Raw genomic sequence first — 15,157 nt, 5'->3', positions numbered from 1 at the left:
GGTTACCTGCTCATTAGGTTAACTTTGAATTGTACTTACCAGAGCTACGGTTTCAGCGAGTTTGGTGCTGACCCGATCGATGGAGTCGAGCAGGTCGGTGTTGTCGATCTGCTTCCCTTGGTAGCGGGGAAGCAGACGACGGGTTGTCGGCGTGGCTGAAGATGATGTAGGCGTGGTCGGAGCCAGATGTACCGTGGTCGAAGTCAGATCCATTGTGGTCGGAGCTGTATCCACCGTGGTCAGAGCCGTGTCCACCATGGTCGGAGCCGTGGTTGACGCAGATTGAATCCGCGCTTCCTCCATGGTCATGGCGATGAAGTCGTCAGAGCCAGTGGTCTAGGTGATCTAGCCGACGGTGAACGTGAGGCCGTTCGGTGTAGCCACAGAGCCGGAGATGAGGACCATCTTATTTGCTTGGAGAGCAGTACACACACCCCCTACCTGGCGTGCCACTATTGACGAAATATGGTTGGCAGTCTACCTAGGGGTATGCCCAAGGTAGTAGATTGTCGGCAGACAGATGCGCAAGCCACAAACAAGATGGTGATGTAAGACAGACACGAGGTTTTATCTAGGTTCGGCCGCCAAAAAGGCGTAATACCTACGTCCTGCGTCTGATTGTATTGCTGTATGTCAATGAGAGATGTTTTTTAGAGGGGTCCCCTGCCCGCCTTATATAGTCTGAGGGGCAGGGTTACAGATCTAGAAACTAATCCTAGTCAGTTACAATTGCCATAGGTGACCGGATAAGGATTCCTATTCTAACCGACCAAGATCTTGCTTGATCGCCAAGTCTGTCTTGACTCCTTTCGCGGGACTCCAAACAGGTTGGTCGGGCCGCGCGTCGTCTTTTGGTGGACCGAACCCACTGATCCGAGCCGGCCCAATCTTAGCCGTAAGGGTATAGGGGTTAATACCCCCACATCCACTGACTCACCATCCTTGAACTTGAGGGTGGCGTACTCCTGCTTTAGCAACTAGACCGTCATCTTCTTTGTGTGGTCAGAGCTAACACGCATCGCTGCATGGCCTCCCACGCCTCTTTAGCAGAGTTCATCACCCCAATGACTCCCTATACTCCATTGGCACAGCAGCGAGGATAGCCTCCAACGCTGACATGTCGTCTTCTTCGTTGTCGATGCCCTTCTTAATGGCATTCCAGAGTCATCGGGCTCTGAGCTTGACCTTCATGGTCACCGCCCACTCGCCATAGTTGATGCGAGTCAGTGTCGATCAACTGGTGCCACTGACCTCCCGCACCATGCGCATGATGTCCTCCTGTCATGGCTGGGCAGCCACAGCAGCGCCGCTGCTGTCGCCCATCTCCAAACCGCCCATCATCGCCAGCGGTTAGTCCAGCGACGGCGCTTGTACGGCTCTGATACCACTTGTTGTCCCTGAGATCTCCCGCACGGGTGAGCCGATGGCTCACAGTCATTGCTGACCACACACACTATAGCTAGAGGTAGAAGAGGGAGGGAGAACAGTGTGCGCACACACACAGCACAAGCACCTGCATTGGCCAGAGCTCTACAGAAGAGATGGCAAAACTGAACTCTCTCTCTTTACTGAATTGTAGTGGGAAGCTATATATACAACTCTACCTATCTAATCCTAGTACATAGACATGCCAGGCTGCCATACTGCTACAGTGATTAGATGTGACAGTAGAGCTGATTTTGGCGCCTGCCCCTGCTGTGGCTACAGTGCGGTAGGAGAGCCTTTTGGCACCTGCCCCTGCCGTGGCTACAGTGCAGCGGCAGGGGAGCCCTTTCGGCTCCTGCCCCTACCGCGCGTATAGAGGGAGAGCAGTAAATTATTTTATAGATACTGAAGCGTTCATGATTTCTATATCAGGGTCAACATTAGAAAATTCTAACTCTTGCTGACTCTCTTGCAGATGAATAAGCTGAGAATAAGCACCTTCTGGTATTTTCATCAGTTCTGAATGTGAACTTGCACAAAATATGTCCAAAATGACATAAGCTCTATAGATCAAATAATATGTTGTGTAATGGAGTAACATTTTATTTCAATTAAAATGAGTAAAGTTTCTTGATGCCCATACAATGTTCTATGAATAATATATATAGATGTCATGGACCACTAGCCTATCTGCCATTAGTTTATCACATACATCTTCTGTTTGGTGACTTAATTATGGGATTTCAGGAAATATAGGTCAAATGTCTTCACAAGCTCACAAGGCTACAAAGATTATATAGTTTCCTATGGTCTAAACATTAGTACATTATACTTTGGAACCTCAATCTTAGACCGTATAGGGACAACATAAGAATAATTAATTTTCTTCTAAGTCTATGATACCTTGTTCCACCACATTCCCATGCTACAAGACAGATATCACATCAGCATTCTTCACCGTGGTTAGGCGATGAGCATCAATAATCATAGTCCTTTCTAAGATTACTTGATTCAAAGCTACTTGAACTACCATCTCTGATTCCATATCAAGTGCGCTGGTTGTTTCATCAAGTAGTAAGATCTTAGGGTTCTTTACAATTGCTCTAGCAATTGCTATTCTTTGTTTTTGCCCTCTAGATAGTTGAATTCCATGTTCACCAACCACTGTGTCAAGGCCCTGGGGAGGTGTCACACAACATACTGATTAGTAATGTGGGTGGAAGAAAATTAGCAAATAAAGTGACCGTAATTGACATTTATTAATACATCTGGAAACTTATCAATGAATTTAGTTGCATTCGCTAGCTCAATTGCTCTCTTGATCTCTTCATGTGTTAGATTTTCCATCCCATAGGCAATGTTCTCTCTGATCATAGTTGAGAACAACACTGGTTCTTGGCTAACAAGACCAATATTTTGTCTTATCCATCCAAGCTTCATTCTTCTAATGTCAACTCCATCAATCAAGACTTTCCTAGCCAATGGGTCATAGAATCTCTCCACCAAACTAATCACGATTGACTTCCCACTGCTGCTCTCTCCAACTAGTGCCATAGTTGTGCCACTTGCTACTCGTAATGATAATCCATGAAATACCAAATGCTTAGATCTAGAAGGATAGCTAAAGTACACATCCTTTAGTTCAACATCACCCCTAATGTCCTCCAATATGATACCTATGGTATCATATGTGTCAATATCCAGTTTTCGTTCAATTGTCTTGAACATTCTATATGCTGCTCCTTGACCTTCAGCGAAAGCTATTACTGATGGTGTTGCCTGACCTAAGCATCTACAAAAATAAGTACACAACTAAAATCAGTAAATGAACGGTCAATGAAAAATAAGGATATGGAAAGACCTTATTTGAAATACTCAAGATTTAAACTGGCTTGGGAATTAGCATCTTTGTCATGGAAGTGCAAAAAATAGTTTTTGAATTTTAATAGACATAATATAGATTGTCACAATGACTATAGGATGGGCATAAAGCACACTTCATGCTCATTTACCATCATTGTCATTTCATTTCCACAAATATTCAGTGATGATAGGATGTGTACTGAACTTACATTGCGCCCATCATGATAGCCATTATAATAGAAACAACCATGCCACCATTATATCCATGATTAGCTATCAATCTAGATCCATACCAGATTGCTAACCCATAACTGCAACATAAGGCTACATCTAAGAAACCAGATACAAGTCCATTCACAACACCTTCTTGTAGTTCCAAGTCATATGCTTTTCTTATGAACTTGTTATATGTTGTTATAGCTTGCTTCTCGCCATTGAATGAAACCACCTTCAAAGCATGAACAATAAACCAGGTTACCATAATGTCATGATGTTTTTAAAGATATGTAAGGATGAATATATCAAAAAACAAGCTAGTCGCACTTGTTGGCCTGATTGGATCTCAGATTCAGATCTGGAACTACCAGAGCGAGTTTGGCCCTTGGCCGCTTGGATTGAATGTAAAATGCAATGGCCTATATTTACAATGACACTCCCTTGCCCTTTATAGGCAAAGGGGACTCCCACTTGCTACAACATATTCCAACCACTAAAGTGGATGCTGAGCATATTCCTAACACATGGCTTGGAAGCCAAGGAAAGTAAAAAGTGCAGGAAAAGTAAGATACAAGTGCTTTAGCACTAGGCTTATCTATCAATCTCCCCCTAAGCCTTGTGCCAAGCACTAGAGGTGATCTACTGTAGCCCAATCCTCTCCCTCATCTCCTAGAACTTGGACTTCCCTAGTGACTTGGTGAGAATGTCAGCCAGTTGATCAGTAGTGGCAATGTGGTTGACCTTGATGCTTCCGTCCTCCAAGTAATCTCTAATGAAGTGGTACTTGATGTGGATGTGCTTGCTTCTTTCATGGAAGATAGGGTTCTTGGCCAGAGCTAGAGCAGACTTGCTATCAACCTACAACTCAACCACATCCACCTTCCTGCCAAAGAGCTCTGCCAGCATCCTTGACAACCATAGTGCTTGTGTTATGGCAGTGGTGGTGGTGATGTACTCTGCTTCATAGCTTGAGAGGGCCACCACCTTCTGCTTGAGGGATTGCCAGCTGACCAAGCAATCACCGAGGAAGAACATCGTCCTGGTTGTGCTCTTGCTGGTATCCACATAGGCGGCGAGGATGCTGTTGCAGTAGCCGACGAACCACGCCATGTCGAGGGCCCTTCTGTAGTGAAGACTATAGTCAAGGGTGCTCACCATGTAGCCCAAGTTCACTTGACGGCCTGTAGATGCTCCATCTTCGGCTGCTCCATGAACTGGCTCATGTACCCAACGGTGAACGCGATGTCCGACCATGTTTGGACCAGGTAGCACAAGCTCCCGATCAGCCACTGGTAATGAGCTGGATTGACCTCCTCTGCCATGCTCTCCCAACTCAGCTTGAGCTTCTCCTCCATTGGGGTGTGGGTCAGATTGCAGTCTATCATGCTACCGAGCTCGATGATGCGCTTGGCATAGTGGGTTTGGTGGAGGGCGATCCTAGTGGCATCCTGGCACACTTCGATGCCGAGGTAGAAGAAGAGGAGGCCGAGGTCACTCATGTCAAACTCCTTCTGCATCTGCACCTTAAACACCTCCACCTTCTGCTCTTTAGCACCGGTGATGATGAGGTCATCGATGTAGATGCCGACTAGTAGAACGTTGCATCTGCTACCCCACTGGTACACCGCCACCTCATGCGCGCTCTGCTTGAAGCCCATCTTCTTGAGTGTGGCGTCAAGCTTCACGTTCTAGGCACATGGTGCCTGATATAGGCCATAGAGTGCCCTGCATAGGCGGTACACCTTCCTCTGTTCTCTAGCAACGGTGTAGCCAGGTGGCTGGTGCATGTAGACCTCCTCCTTGAGATCATCGTTGAGGAAGGCGGACTTCATGTCCATGTGGTGGACTTGCCACACCTCTTGGCCCCCCAGCGCGAGAAGGACATGGGCTGACATCATGCATGCCATGGGGGCAAAGGCATCATGTAGTTGATCCCCTCCTATTGAACGAAGCCACGTGCCACCAGCCGTGCATTGTGCTTGATCATCGCGCCTAGCTTGTCCTTCTTGAGCTTGAACACCTACTTCAGGGTGATAGGGCGGTGGCCGTTAGGCAGTGGCACTAGCTCCCAGGTGTGGTTTTGCTCTATGGACTTGAGCTCCTGCTCCATTATCGCTCGCTACGCCGGATCACCCTATGCCTCAGCATAAGTGGTCGTCTCATCGACATGTGTCAGATGAAGCTAGGCGAAGAGCCTCTTGGGCTAGTCCGGTGAAGACTAGTCACTGAGGATGCTTGCCATGGTGTGGTATTGTAGACTCATTGTCTTAGTAGGCATTTAGGCAGTCTTCATCATCCTCCAATGGTGTGGCATACTCAACCTTCAGCTACCCTGTGTGTGTTGGTGTCACAGTGGGCAAGGTTGAAGATGCCAAGGAGGTTGGCTGGTATGCTAGAGATTTTGGCTACGATGATGTAGAGGTCGGAGAGGTCGGCTGTGGTGCTGGAGAGGTCGGAGCTGCTACCGATGGACTACCGACCACCACCGATGGGCTGGCAACCACCATCAGTGGGCTACCGAGCTCCCTAGATTTGGTGATGGCGAACGAGGCAGAGTTGGTGAAGAGGTCGGTGCTGGTGATGAAGACCCATACGTCGATGAAGATGCACCTTGTGCTTCCTCAGCACCTCCAACCAACACGTACTCGATAGTGAAGTCACGAAGCGCGGTCGCTAACCCATCATCCATCACCTTGTCCCATGCCCAGCCGTGTCCTTCATCAAACACAACATCAAGCGCCACATGCACACGCCGTGTCGCTAGGTCAAGCATGCGGTAGGCCTTAGCCCCCTCTGCATAGCCGATAAAGACCCCTGGTGAGCTGTGATCATTAAGCTTGCCAATGGGGTTCAGCTCCTTGACTAAGGCGAGGCAACCAAAGATACGCAGATAGATGACCACTGACTTGAGCTCGTGCTAGGCCTCATATGGTGTCTTGCCATTGAGTGCATTGGTTAGAGAGCAGTTGAGCAGGTGTATGGTGGTCATCACGGTCTCTCCCTAGTAGACCACCGGCATGCCACATTGTTTGAGGAGCACGCACGCCGCTGCCACCACTGTCTGATTGTGGCGCTCGACCACGCCGTTTTGCTATGGTGAGTAGGGCGCAGTGTAGTGGCACTGAATCCCCTCGTCGGTGTAGTATGTCGTGAACTCAACTGCTGTGAATTCACCACCATTATCTATGTGGAGTACCCAGAGCTTGTGGCCGCACTCCTTCTCCACGACTGCCTGGTGGCGCTTGTTGGTGTCTGCAGCTGCTGCCTTGGAATCGAGCAGTACGACCCACATATAGTGGGTGGCGTCGTTGATGAGCAGTAGGAAGTAGCGCCGACCTCCAAGAGTGGCCGGTGACACTGGACCACAGAGGTCGCTGTGCACCAGCTCGAGCTGCTCGATGGTGCGGTAGGAGGCTTAACGCGAGAAGGGCTAGCACTTCAGCTTGGTCACCACACAGGTGTCGCAGAGCTACTTGACATGGTCGACGCAAGGCATGCCGTGAACCATCTCCTTCTTGCCGAGCTGCTTCAGGGCTTCGAAGTGAAGGCACCCAAAATGCTCGTGCTAGTGCCATGCCTCATCATCCTGGCACGCGGCAAGACAGAGGGGGTACGCCACCTGTACTTGGAGCATATAAAAGGTGGTTGCTTCCCTGATTCACATTGGCGAGAAGACAGTGGCCTCTATCATAGATACGGAGCACGCCATCCTCAATCTCCACCCATGAGCTATTCTCATCTAGCCGCCCAACACAAATGATGGAGTTCTTCAAGGTCAGGATGTAGTACACCCCAATGAGAAGACGGTGCTCCCCCGTCATGGCCTTAAAGATGACTGAGCCAACGCCCTTGATCTTGATGGTGGAGGCATCACTAAACTTGATGGAGCCCTTCATGCTGGAGTCTAGGTCGAAGAACTCACGCTGACTAGTCATGTGGTGCATCACACCAGTGTTGAGGTACCAGCCATCGATCTTGTCATTGGCGGCACCTTTGTCGAGGAAGGCATGGGCGCACGGTTCATTGAGGTGGAGCTCGATGGAGCCAGCTAACCCAAAAAGGGGAAAGCTTGGACCTTTCAACCCCTCCCCTATGTCTTGCTGTAGCTCGACACACCCGTGCGCTAGGAACATAGTGGCATCCTGCTCTTCTGCTTGCGCAACATGAGCCTGCCCACCATGGCATGGAGGAAGGTGGCAGTCCTTGGCCTAGTGGCAGTCCTACCATAGTTGTTGTAGGTGTCATCCTAGGTCACCTTGCGCTCGCCGGTGCCACCGCCATCAGTGTCGACCTAGCCCTGGGTCCCTTTCCTCCTGTTTCTTGCCACTGCGTGGACGCCGGTGACGCTCCTTGGAGCTGGACAAACCAGATCCTTCCTCCTTCTTCTTGTCGAAGGCATGCCACTGATCCATTGTGTACAGCAGCTTGCCTCCGGTAGCGCTCGACTCTAGTTTGGTTTTGGTGAATTGATGAAACCCTAAGTGCTAACCTAGTTTATCAAAGTAATTATGAGATTGGTAGCACTACTCCAAGTGATGAAGCAAATGAAAATCATGACATGATGATGGTGATGGCATGGTGATGATCAAATGTTTAGACTTAGAAAAGAAGAAAGAAAAACAAAAAGCTCAAGGCAAAGGCGAAACTTGATAGGAGCTTTTTCGTTTTGGTGATCGAGACACTTAGTGAGTGTGATCACATTAAGGATTGATAGCCATACTATTAAGAGGGGTGAAACTCGTATCAAAATGCAGCTGTCAAAGTGCCACTAGATGCTCTAACTCATTGCATATCATTTAGGATCTAGTGGAGTGCTAACACCCTTGAATACATTTGTGACAATATGCTAACACATGTGCACAAGGTGATATACTTGGTGGTTGGCACATTTGAGTAAGGGTAAAGAAGATAGAGTTGGAAAGGAGTTGAATGCGCTGGTCATGGGGTGACTGGAGGTGTCCAATGTGAGGACCAGACGCGTCCGATATCTTCCCGACATGACCAGACGCGTCCGATATACATACCGGACATGTCCGGTATTCTAGCCAGGTGCGATAGAGTTGACGAGGTGACCGGACTCTAGGTCGTAGTAGTGACCAGACGCTGAGCAATCACTATTTAGCATCCGGTCGAGGTGACATGGGGCATACGTGTTGGTCCAGAGAGGACCGAATGTAGGGGTGCATCCGATCGCCCACACCGGATGCATCCGGTCGTAGTTGAGCGGCTCTAGGAGCTCTCTGGACTCGACCAGACACAGCGACTAGACACGTCCGGTCGCCACACCGGACGCGTTTGGTGTGAACCAGCTAGACTTGGGGTTTTAGCTCTATAATTGATCGGATGCTGGGAGCGTCCGGTCGGCCCAGAGCAGCTCTAGGAGCTCTCTAGACTTGACCAGACGCTGCATCTCCCGCGTCCGGTCGTTTTCTAACAGCGTGTCCAGTCACCAGTATTACTATGCGTAGAGATAGCCATTGGGCATGAATGGCCAAACAATTTGAATAGGACACATGGCGGTCTGGCTGCAAATGGATGCAGCGGCCGAACGCGTCCCGTCACCACACCGGACGCGTCCGGTGCACACGATCGGTGCGTCCGGTCATCCCGCAGTCAACCCAATAATTGAGCCAATAGCTCTATTCATGGGGGCTCTCTATTTAAGCCCCATGGCTAGCTCTAGCTCACTCTCTTGGCCATTTGCATTGACATAGCAACCGTGTGAGCTTAGCCAAAGCCCTCCCACTCATCTCCATCATTGATTCAACATCTTTGTGAGATTGGAAGAGAATCCAAGTGCATTGCTTGAGTGATTGCATCTAGAGGCACTTGGTGTTTGTGTTTCATGATCGGATTCACTTGTTACTCTTGGTGGTTGCCACCACCTAGATAGCTTGGAGCAGCGGTGGTGGTGTGGCATGAGTTGGTGATTGTTCATGGCCATTTCCCATTGATTATGAGGGGTATTGTGCCTTCCCCGGTGGAGGTCCGAAAGGTAACTCTAGTGGATTGCTCGTGTCATTGAGTTACCTCACTTGTGGGTAGGTTCTTGTGGTATCCAATTGTGTGGACGAGGTTCGTGCAACACCTCTTAGCCACCGAACCACCAAGTGTTGGTCGACACAATGGGGACTAGCGTGCCGGCAAGCACATGAACCTCGGGAGAAAAACATTGGTTGTCTCTTGCCCTTTGGTATTCTCCCATTGATTGAATTAGTATTCATCTTGTGATTGGTTCACTCCTCTACGCGGCAGTATAATCACCTTACTTACTCATTTACATTCCCACAAACTAGTTGTAGCAAGTTCTTTAGTGTAGCTAGAATTGAGAGCTCGCTTTGTAGCTTAAGTTCATCTAGTGGAGCTCTTTAGTGTAGCAAGTGTGAGAGCTCTTAGTGAGTAGTGACTTAGCAAATTGTGTGTCTAGTGATCATAGTAACTAGAATTGTTGGATAGGTGGCTTGCAACCCTTGTAGAGCTAGAGCAAGTTTGCATTTTGCTATTTGTCATACTAATCAAATTGCTCTAGTTGGCTTGTAGATTTTTAAATAGGATATTCACCCCCCTCTAGCCATATTAGGACCTTTCAAGTGGTATCGGAGCCATGGTCACCATTTGATTGAAGGCTTAACAACCTCGGTGTCAAATTATGGCTCAAGTTGTGTTCAACCATGTGGGGGGCAAAACACCGTTCTTTGATGGCACATGTTAAGATTATTGGAAGAGAAAGATGAAGATGTATCTTGGTTCAATCAATGATCAAATGTGGGATGTGACCGACAGTTGTAACACCTCAGGTGTTAACCTTGCATAACTTGACTTGCATAACATGAGCATGATCATAAAGCATTCATATACAAGCTTTGACATTTGAAACATTCGATTGAAACATATGCAATATTCTTATTATTTCATGTTTCCATGTGTATGTGCATATGATCATGAGTGTAAACATGTAGATGATTGTGTGACCTTGCAAATAGCTTAAACATGTTTAGGATATCATCATGAACAACTTTGGTATTTAGGGCTAGGGCTAATTTGGTCATTAAGCCATGCTTTGATGTGTATCATCATTTAAAAGTGACATGTTTGACCAAAGTTGAACTAGGTGTTAGAGACCTTGCATGGAGGAGATCACTAAAGCAAAGTTGTAGTATTTGGTATAAGGAACAACTTTTATTTTTGGGTCATTGACTGATTTAGCTTCTAACATGCTTGAATAGGTCCCACAAAAATCAGCAAAATCCATATTTCAACACTTAACGAATTTTTGCTAAGTCTTGGATCACTGACAGCCTGACAAGCCGACCTTGAGCATGATTTTACTCCGTTTCTGTTGCGAATTAGAACAAGTGCTTTGAACAAGAATTGTAGCTGGTACATAGGTCTACAAATTCGGTTTAGGATGTTTGCACAACGGAGCCACGGATTCTCAGTTAACTCGATTGCAAAACTCGTCGTCAGGCTCGGCTGGCTTAACTGACGAACTGGACGACGCCGTTCAGTGGCCGACCACCGGCAGAGCCCGCGCGCTGCGTGTCCGCGGCAACGGCCGCTCGTCGCCGTTGCCCTGACCGCGCAGGCCACAACGCGCCTGAACACGGCCTTAACCCCGCCAGCACCTGCCCGAGCCATCCCGCGCCCTCATTTCGCATTTCCCGGCCTCCTTCTTCGCCCACAGCGCAGCCGCCGAGCTCCCGCAGCGCCGAGCAGCTCCGCCGTCACCGTAGCCAGCGCCAGCTTGCTCTCGTCGCTCCTCCGCCACCGCAACACCTCCACCTGAGCTCCAGTGACTCACCACCTCGGCCTGCGCTCGCTGACCGCACCTGGTAAGCAGCAGCGCCGTGCGCTAGCTCGCCGGAGCGTCCCCGACGCGCCCGTCACCGTGGCTGGGGCACCTCCCTCCACCGTAGACCGTGCAACCTTGCGCGATAGGTTCACCTGAGCCCTGGGAAACTCGTCCACACCCTTTTGTGCTTCGCTGTGGCCTCCACCGGCGTACCGCCGTGGTCCCGCCTCGCCGCTCCACCATTGCCACCGCCGTCGTCACTCGCGTCGATGATAGGGCCAGCCAAGTGGCTGATTAGACGCGCTAGGTCGAGTAGGTCACGCCGTGAAGATGTTACCGCCAGCAAGTTCGCCGTCGACGAGCTCTGGCCGCGTCCGTAGAGTAGCGCCGCCGGCTCTGTTTCCGTCTCAATGACAGGTGGGGTCAACTGACCAGCGGGTCCCACCGGTCAGCGACTCCATGTTTTAAATCCAGTTCATTTTGAATGCAGATTTCGTATGTTTTGTAATTTTTGTATCTTCAGTTTAATAGCTCCAAAAATTGTGAAATAAATTTGTGAGTGTTCCTTAGGAAGTGTAGTATTTAGGAAAAATATGTTCTTGACTTGTATAGTAGAAATTTTTGGAGATTTAAATAGGGATTTGAAATGTGCTTTTGAATGCATTCAAATTTGTTTATTTTATATCTAGAGTTCCTATGCTCCAAAATTTATGAAATTTTTGTGGTAAGCTAGTCTTAGCATATATGAGCTCTGGTAAAAATTTGAGGACCAGTGCATGTGTAGATTTATAGTTATAGATTTTTCTTTTATGAATAGTTAATCCTTGCATGAATTTTTTATAAATTATTTATGAGTCCAAAATTCATGAAATTTGTTGGAGGTAATCCTAGTACCGTATGGATGCTAAGAAAAATAGGAAATCTGTTGCTTGACACATTTCAATAGGATTTTCCATTTATGCTATTTCAAGCCTTGCTTCCTTGTCATTTTTGTATAGGATGTTCTACTTAGTAAAATGACATGAAATTTTTATAGTAGTCCTTTGATAGCATTAGTAAGGCACTGTAAATTTTTGAGAATTTATGAAGTACATCTGATATATGTTTATTATTTAACCTAGATATCTAAATAAAATAATAAAGGCAATTAAATAAATAGTTTGGGCTTCACCATTATATTATCTTAAATGTATTTGGTATGCTTAAACTGTTGGTAGATTCTATGTTGTCAAATTTTGAATGATTACATGAAGTAGAAGTATTGTTACTTTGTATTGCAAAGTGAATAGTTTCCAGATAGATTCTATACTTAGTTGATTTCAATACTAGAGAAGCTCAATTGTCAACATGTTTGCTCACTAAGTCTAGCATGGGTTGGTTATGGCATAGAAGGCTTGGTCATGTTAGAATGAAATAATTGAACAAGATGATCAAGCATGACTTAGTTAGAGGCTTGAAAGATGTCACATTTGAGAAAGATAAGCTATGTAGTGCATGTCAAGCTGGAAAGCAAGTTGGTAACACACATCCTAAGAAGAGCATGATGAGCACATCTAAGGCATTTGAGTTGGTGCACATAGACTTGTTTGGACCAACCACATACACTAGCATTGGTGGAAACAAATATAGATTTGTGATTGTGGATGATTTCACTAGATATAAATGGGTATTCTTTCTAGTGGATAAGAGTGATGTGTTTGCAACATTCAAATCATTTGCCAAGGGCATTCACAATGAGTTTGAAACAACCATCAAGAAAATTTGTGTGATGAGTTTAGAATTAGGCATCAATTTTTGGCCAAGTACACTCCACAATCAAATGGCCTAGTTGAAAGAAAGAATAGAACTTTGATTGACATGGCAAGATCAATGTTGAGTGAGTACAATGTGAGTCATTCATTTTGGGCCGAAGCAATCAACATGGCTTGCTACTATAGCAACCAACTCTATTGTCACCCCATGATGGAGAAGACACCTTATGAGCTATTGAATAGAAGAAAACCCAACATAGCATACTTTTGGGTTTTTGGTTGTAAATGCTACATATTGAAGAAAGGCAATAGATTGAGCAAGTTTGAAAGAAATGTGATGAAGGTTTCTTGCTTGGTTACTCCACTACTAGCAAGGCTTATAGACTTTGGAATTTGGCTAGTGGTACTCTTGAGGAGGTTCATGATGTGGAATTTTATGAAACAAATGGTTCCCAAGAGGAAGATGAGAATCTAGATGATGTGAGAGGCACTCAATTAGTCAATGCAATGAAGAACATGGATATTGGTGATATAAGACCTAGAGAGGTGATTGATGTTGAAGATGACAAGAATCAAGTGCTCTCTAACTCAAATGTGCAAGCTAGTGGTTCTCATGATCAAGTTCAAGCAAGTACTAGTGATGACAAAGTGCAAGATCAACAAGTGGCTAGTTCATCATCTCAACTAAATGGTCGATCAAATGCAAGCAATCAAGCGCAAGCTCTCCAACCAACCAATGTCGCAAGAGATCATCCTTTGGACTCTATAATTGGTGATATTTCTAGAGGTGTACAAACAAGATCTAGATTGGCATCATTTTGTGAACATTTCTCATTTGTGTCATACATTGAACCTAAGAAGATAGATGAAGCTTTAAGGATGTTGATTGGGTCAATGCTATGCATAAAGAGCTAAACAACTTCAAGAGAAATCAAGTATGTGAGTTAGTTGAGAGGCCTATGGATCATAATGTAATTGGAACCAAGTGGGTCTTTCGGAACAAGCAAGATCAAGATGGGATAGTAATAAGGAACAAAGCAAGATTAGTGGCTCAAGGTTACACTCAAGTTGAAGGTCTTGACTTTGGAGAAACATATGACTTAGGTTGCAAGATTGGAAGCAATTAGGATCTTGCTAGCCTATGCTTGTGCCCACAACATCAAGTTGTATCAAATGGATGTGAAGAGTGCATTTCTAAATGGGTACATCAATGAGCTTGTGTATGTTGAGCAACCTCCCTGGCTTTAAAGATGAAAAGAAACCCAACCATGTTTACAAGTTAAGAAATGCTTTGTATGGATTGAAACAAGCACCAAGAGCATGGTATGAGAGAGTTGAGGGATTTGCTACTCTATAAGGGATTTAATATGGAAAGGTTGACACCAATCTCTTTCACTAAGAAGCTTGGAAATGACTTGTCTGTACTGCAAATCTATGTTGATGATATCATATTTGGGTCAACCAATCAAGATTTTTGTGAGGAGTTTGGCAAGATGATGGCAAGTGAGTTTGAGATGTCCATGATTGGAGAGCTTAGTTACTTCCTTGGTCTTCAAATCAAACAAATGAAGAATGGACACATTTGTGAGTCAAGGCAAGTACATCAAAGACATGCTCAAGAAGTTTGGAATGGATGATGTTAAAGCTATTAGTACACCAATGGGAACAAGTGGAAGCTTGGATAGTAATGCTAGTGGCAATATGGTGGATCAAAAGATACTATCGGTCTATGATTGGAAGCATACTCTATGTGATCCACATCAAGGCCGGATGTGATGTTTAGTGTATGCATGTGTGCTAGATTTCAAGCCTTATCAAGAGAAAGTCATTTGAAGGCTACAAAGGGAATATTGAGGTACTTGAAGCATACACAAAATGTTAGGATTGTGGTATCCCAAGGGAGCAAGATTTGAGTTGATTGGATATTCAGGACTCCGATTATGCAGGGATGCAAAGTTGAGAGAAAGAGCACATCGGGCACATGTCAACTATTGGGAAGATCACGTGTGTCTTGGTCATCAAAGAAGCAAAATAGTGTAGCCCTTTCAACCGCCAAAGCAGAGTACATTTCGGTCAGGTAGTTGTTGTGCTCAATTACTTTGGATGAAGG

General features: G+C 46.2%; 1 pseudogene; it reads right to left on the bottom strand.

Moving 5' to 3' along the window:
- LOC136454712 (ABC transporter B family member 11-like) overlaps positions 1–15,157 on the bottom strand; it is a 135,991-nt pseudogene that overhangs the window by 51,973 nt on the left and 68,861 nt on the right.

This window comes from Miscanthus floridulus, chromosome 5, assembly GCF_019320115.1.
Source record: "Miscanthus floridulus cultivar M001 chromosome 5, ASM1932011v1, whole genome shotgun sequence".
Taxonomy (NCBI): domain Eukaryota; kingdom Viridiplantae; phylum Streptophyta; class Magnoliopsida; order Poales; family Poaceae; genus Miscanthus; species Miscanthus floridulus.
Note: the sequence above shows the minus strand (reverse complement) of the source record. Positions and strands in the feature narration are given on the sequence as shown.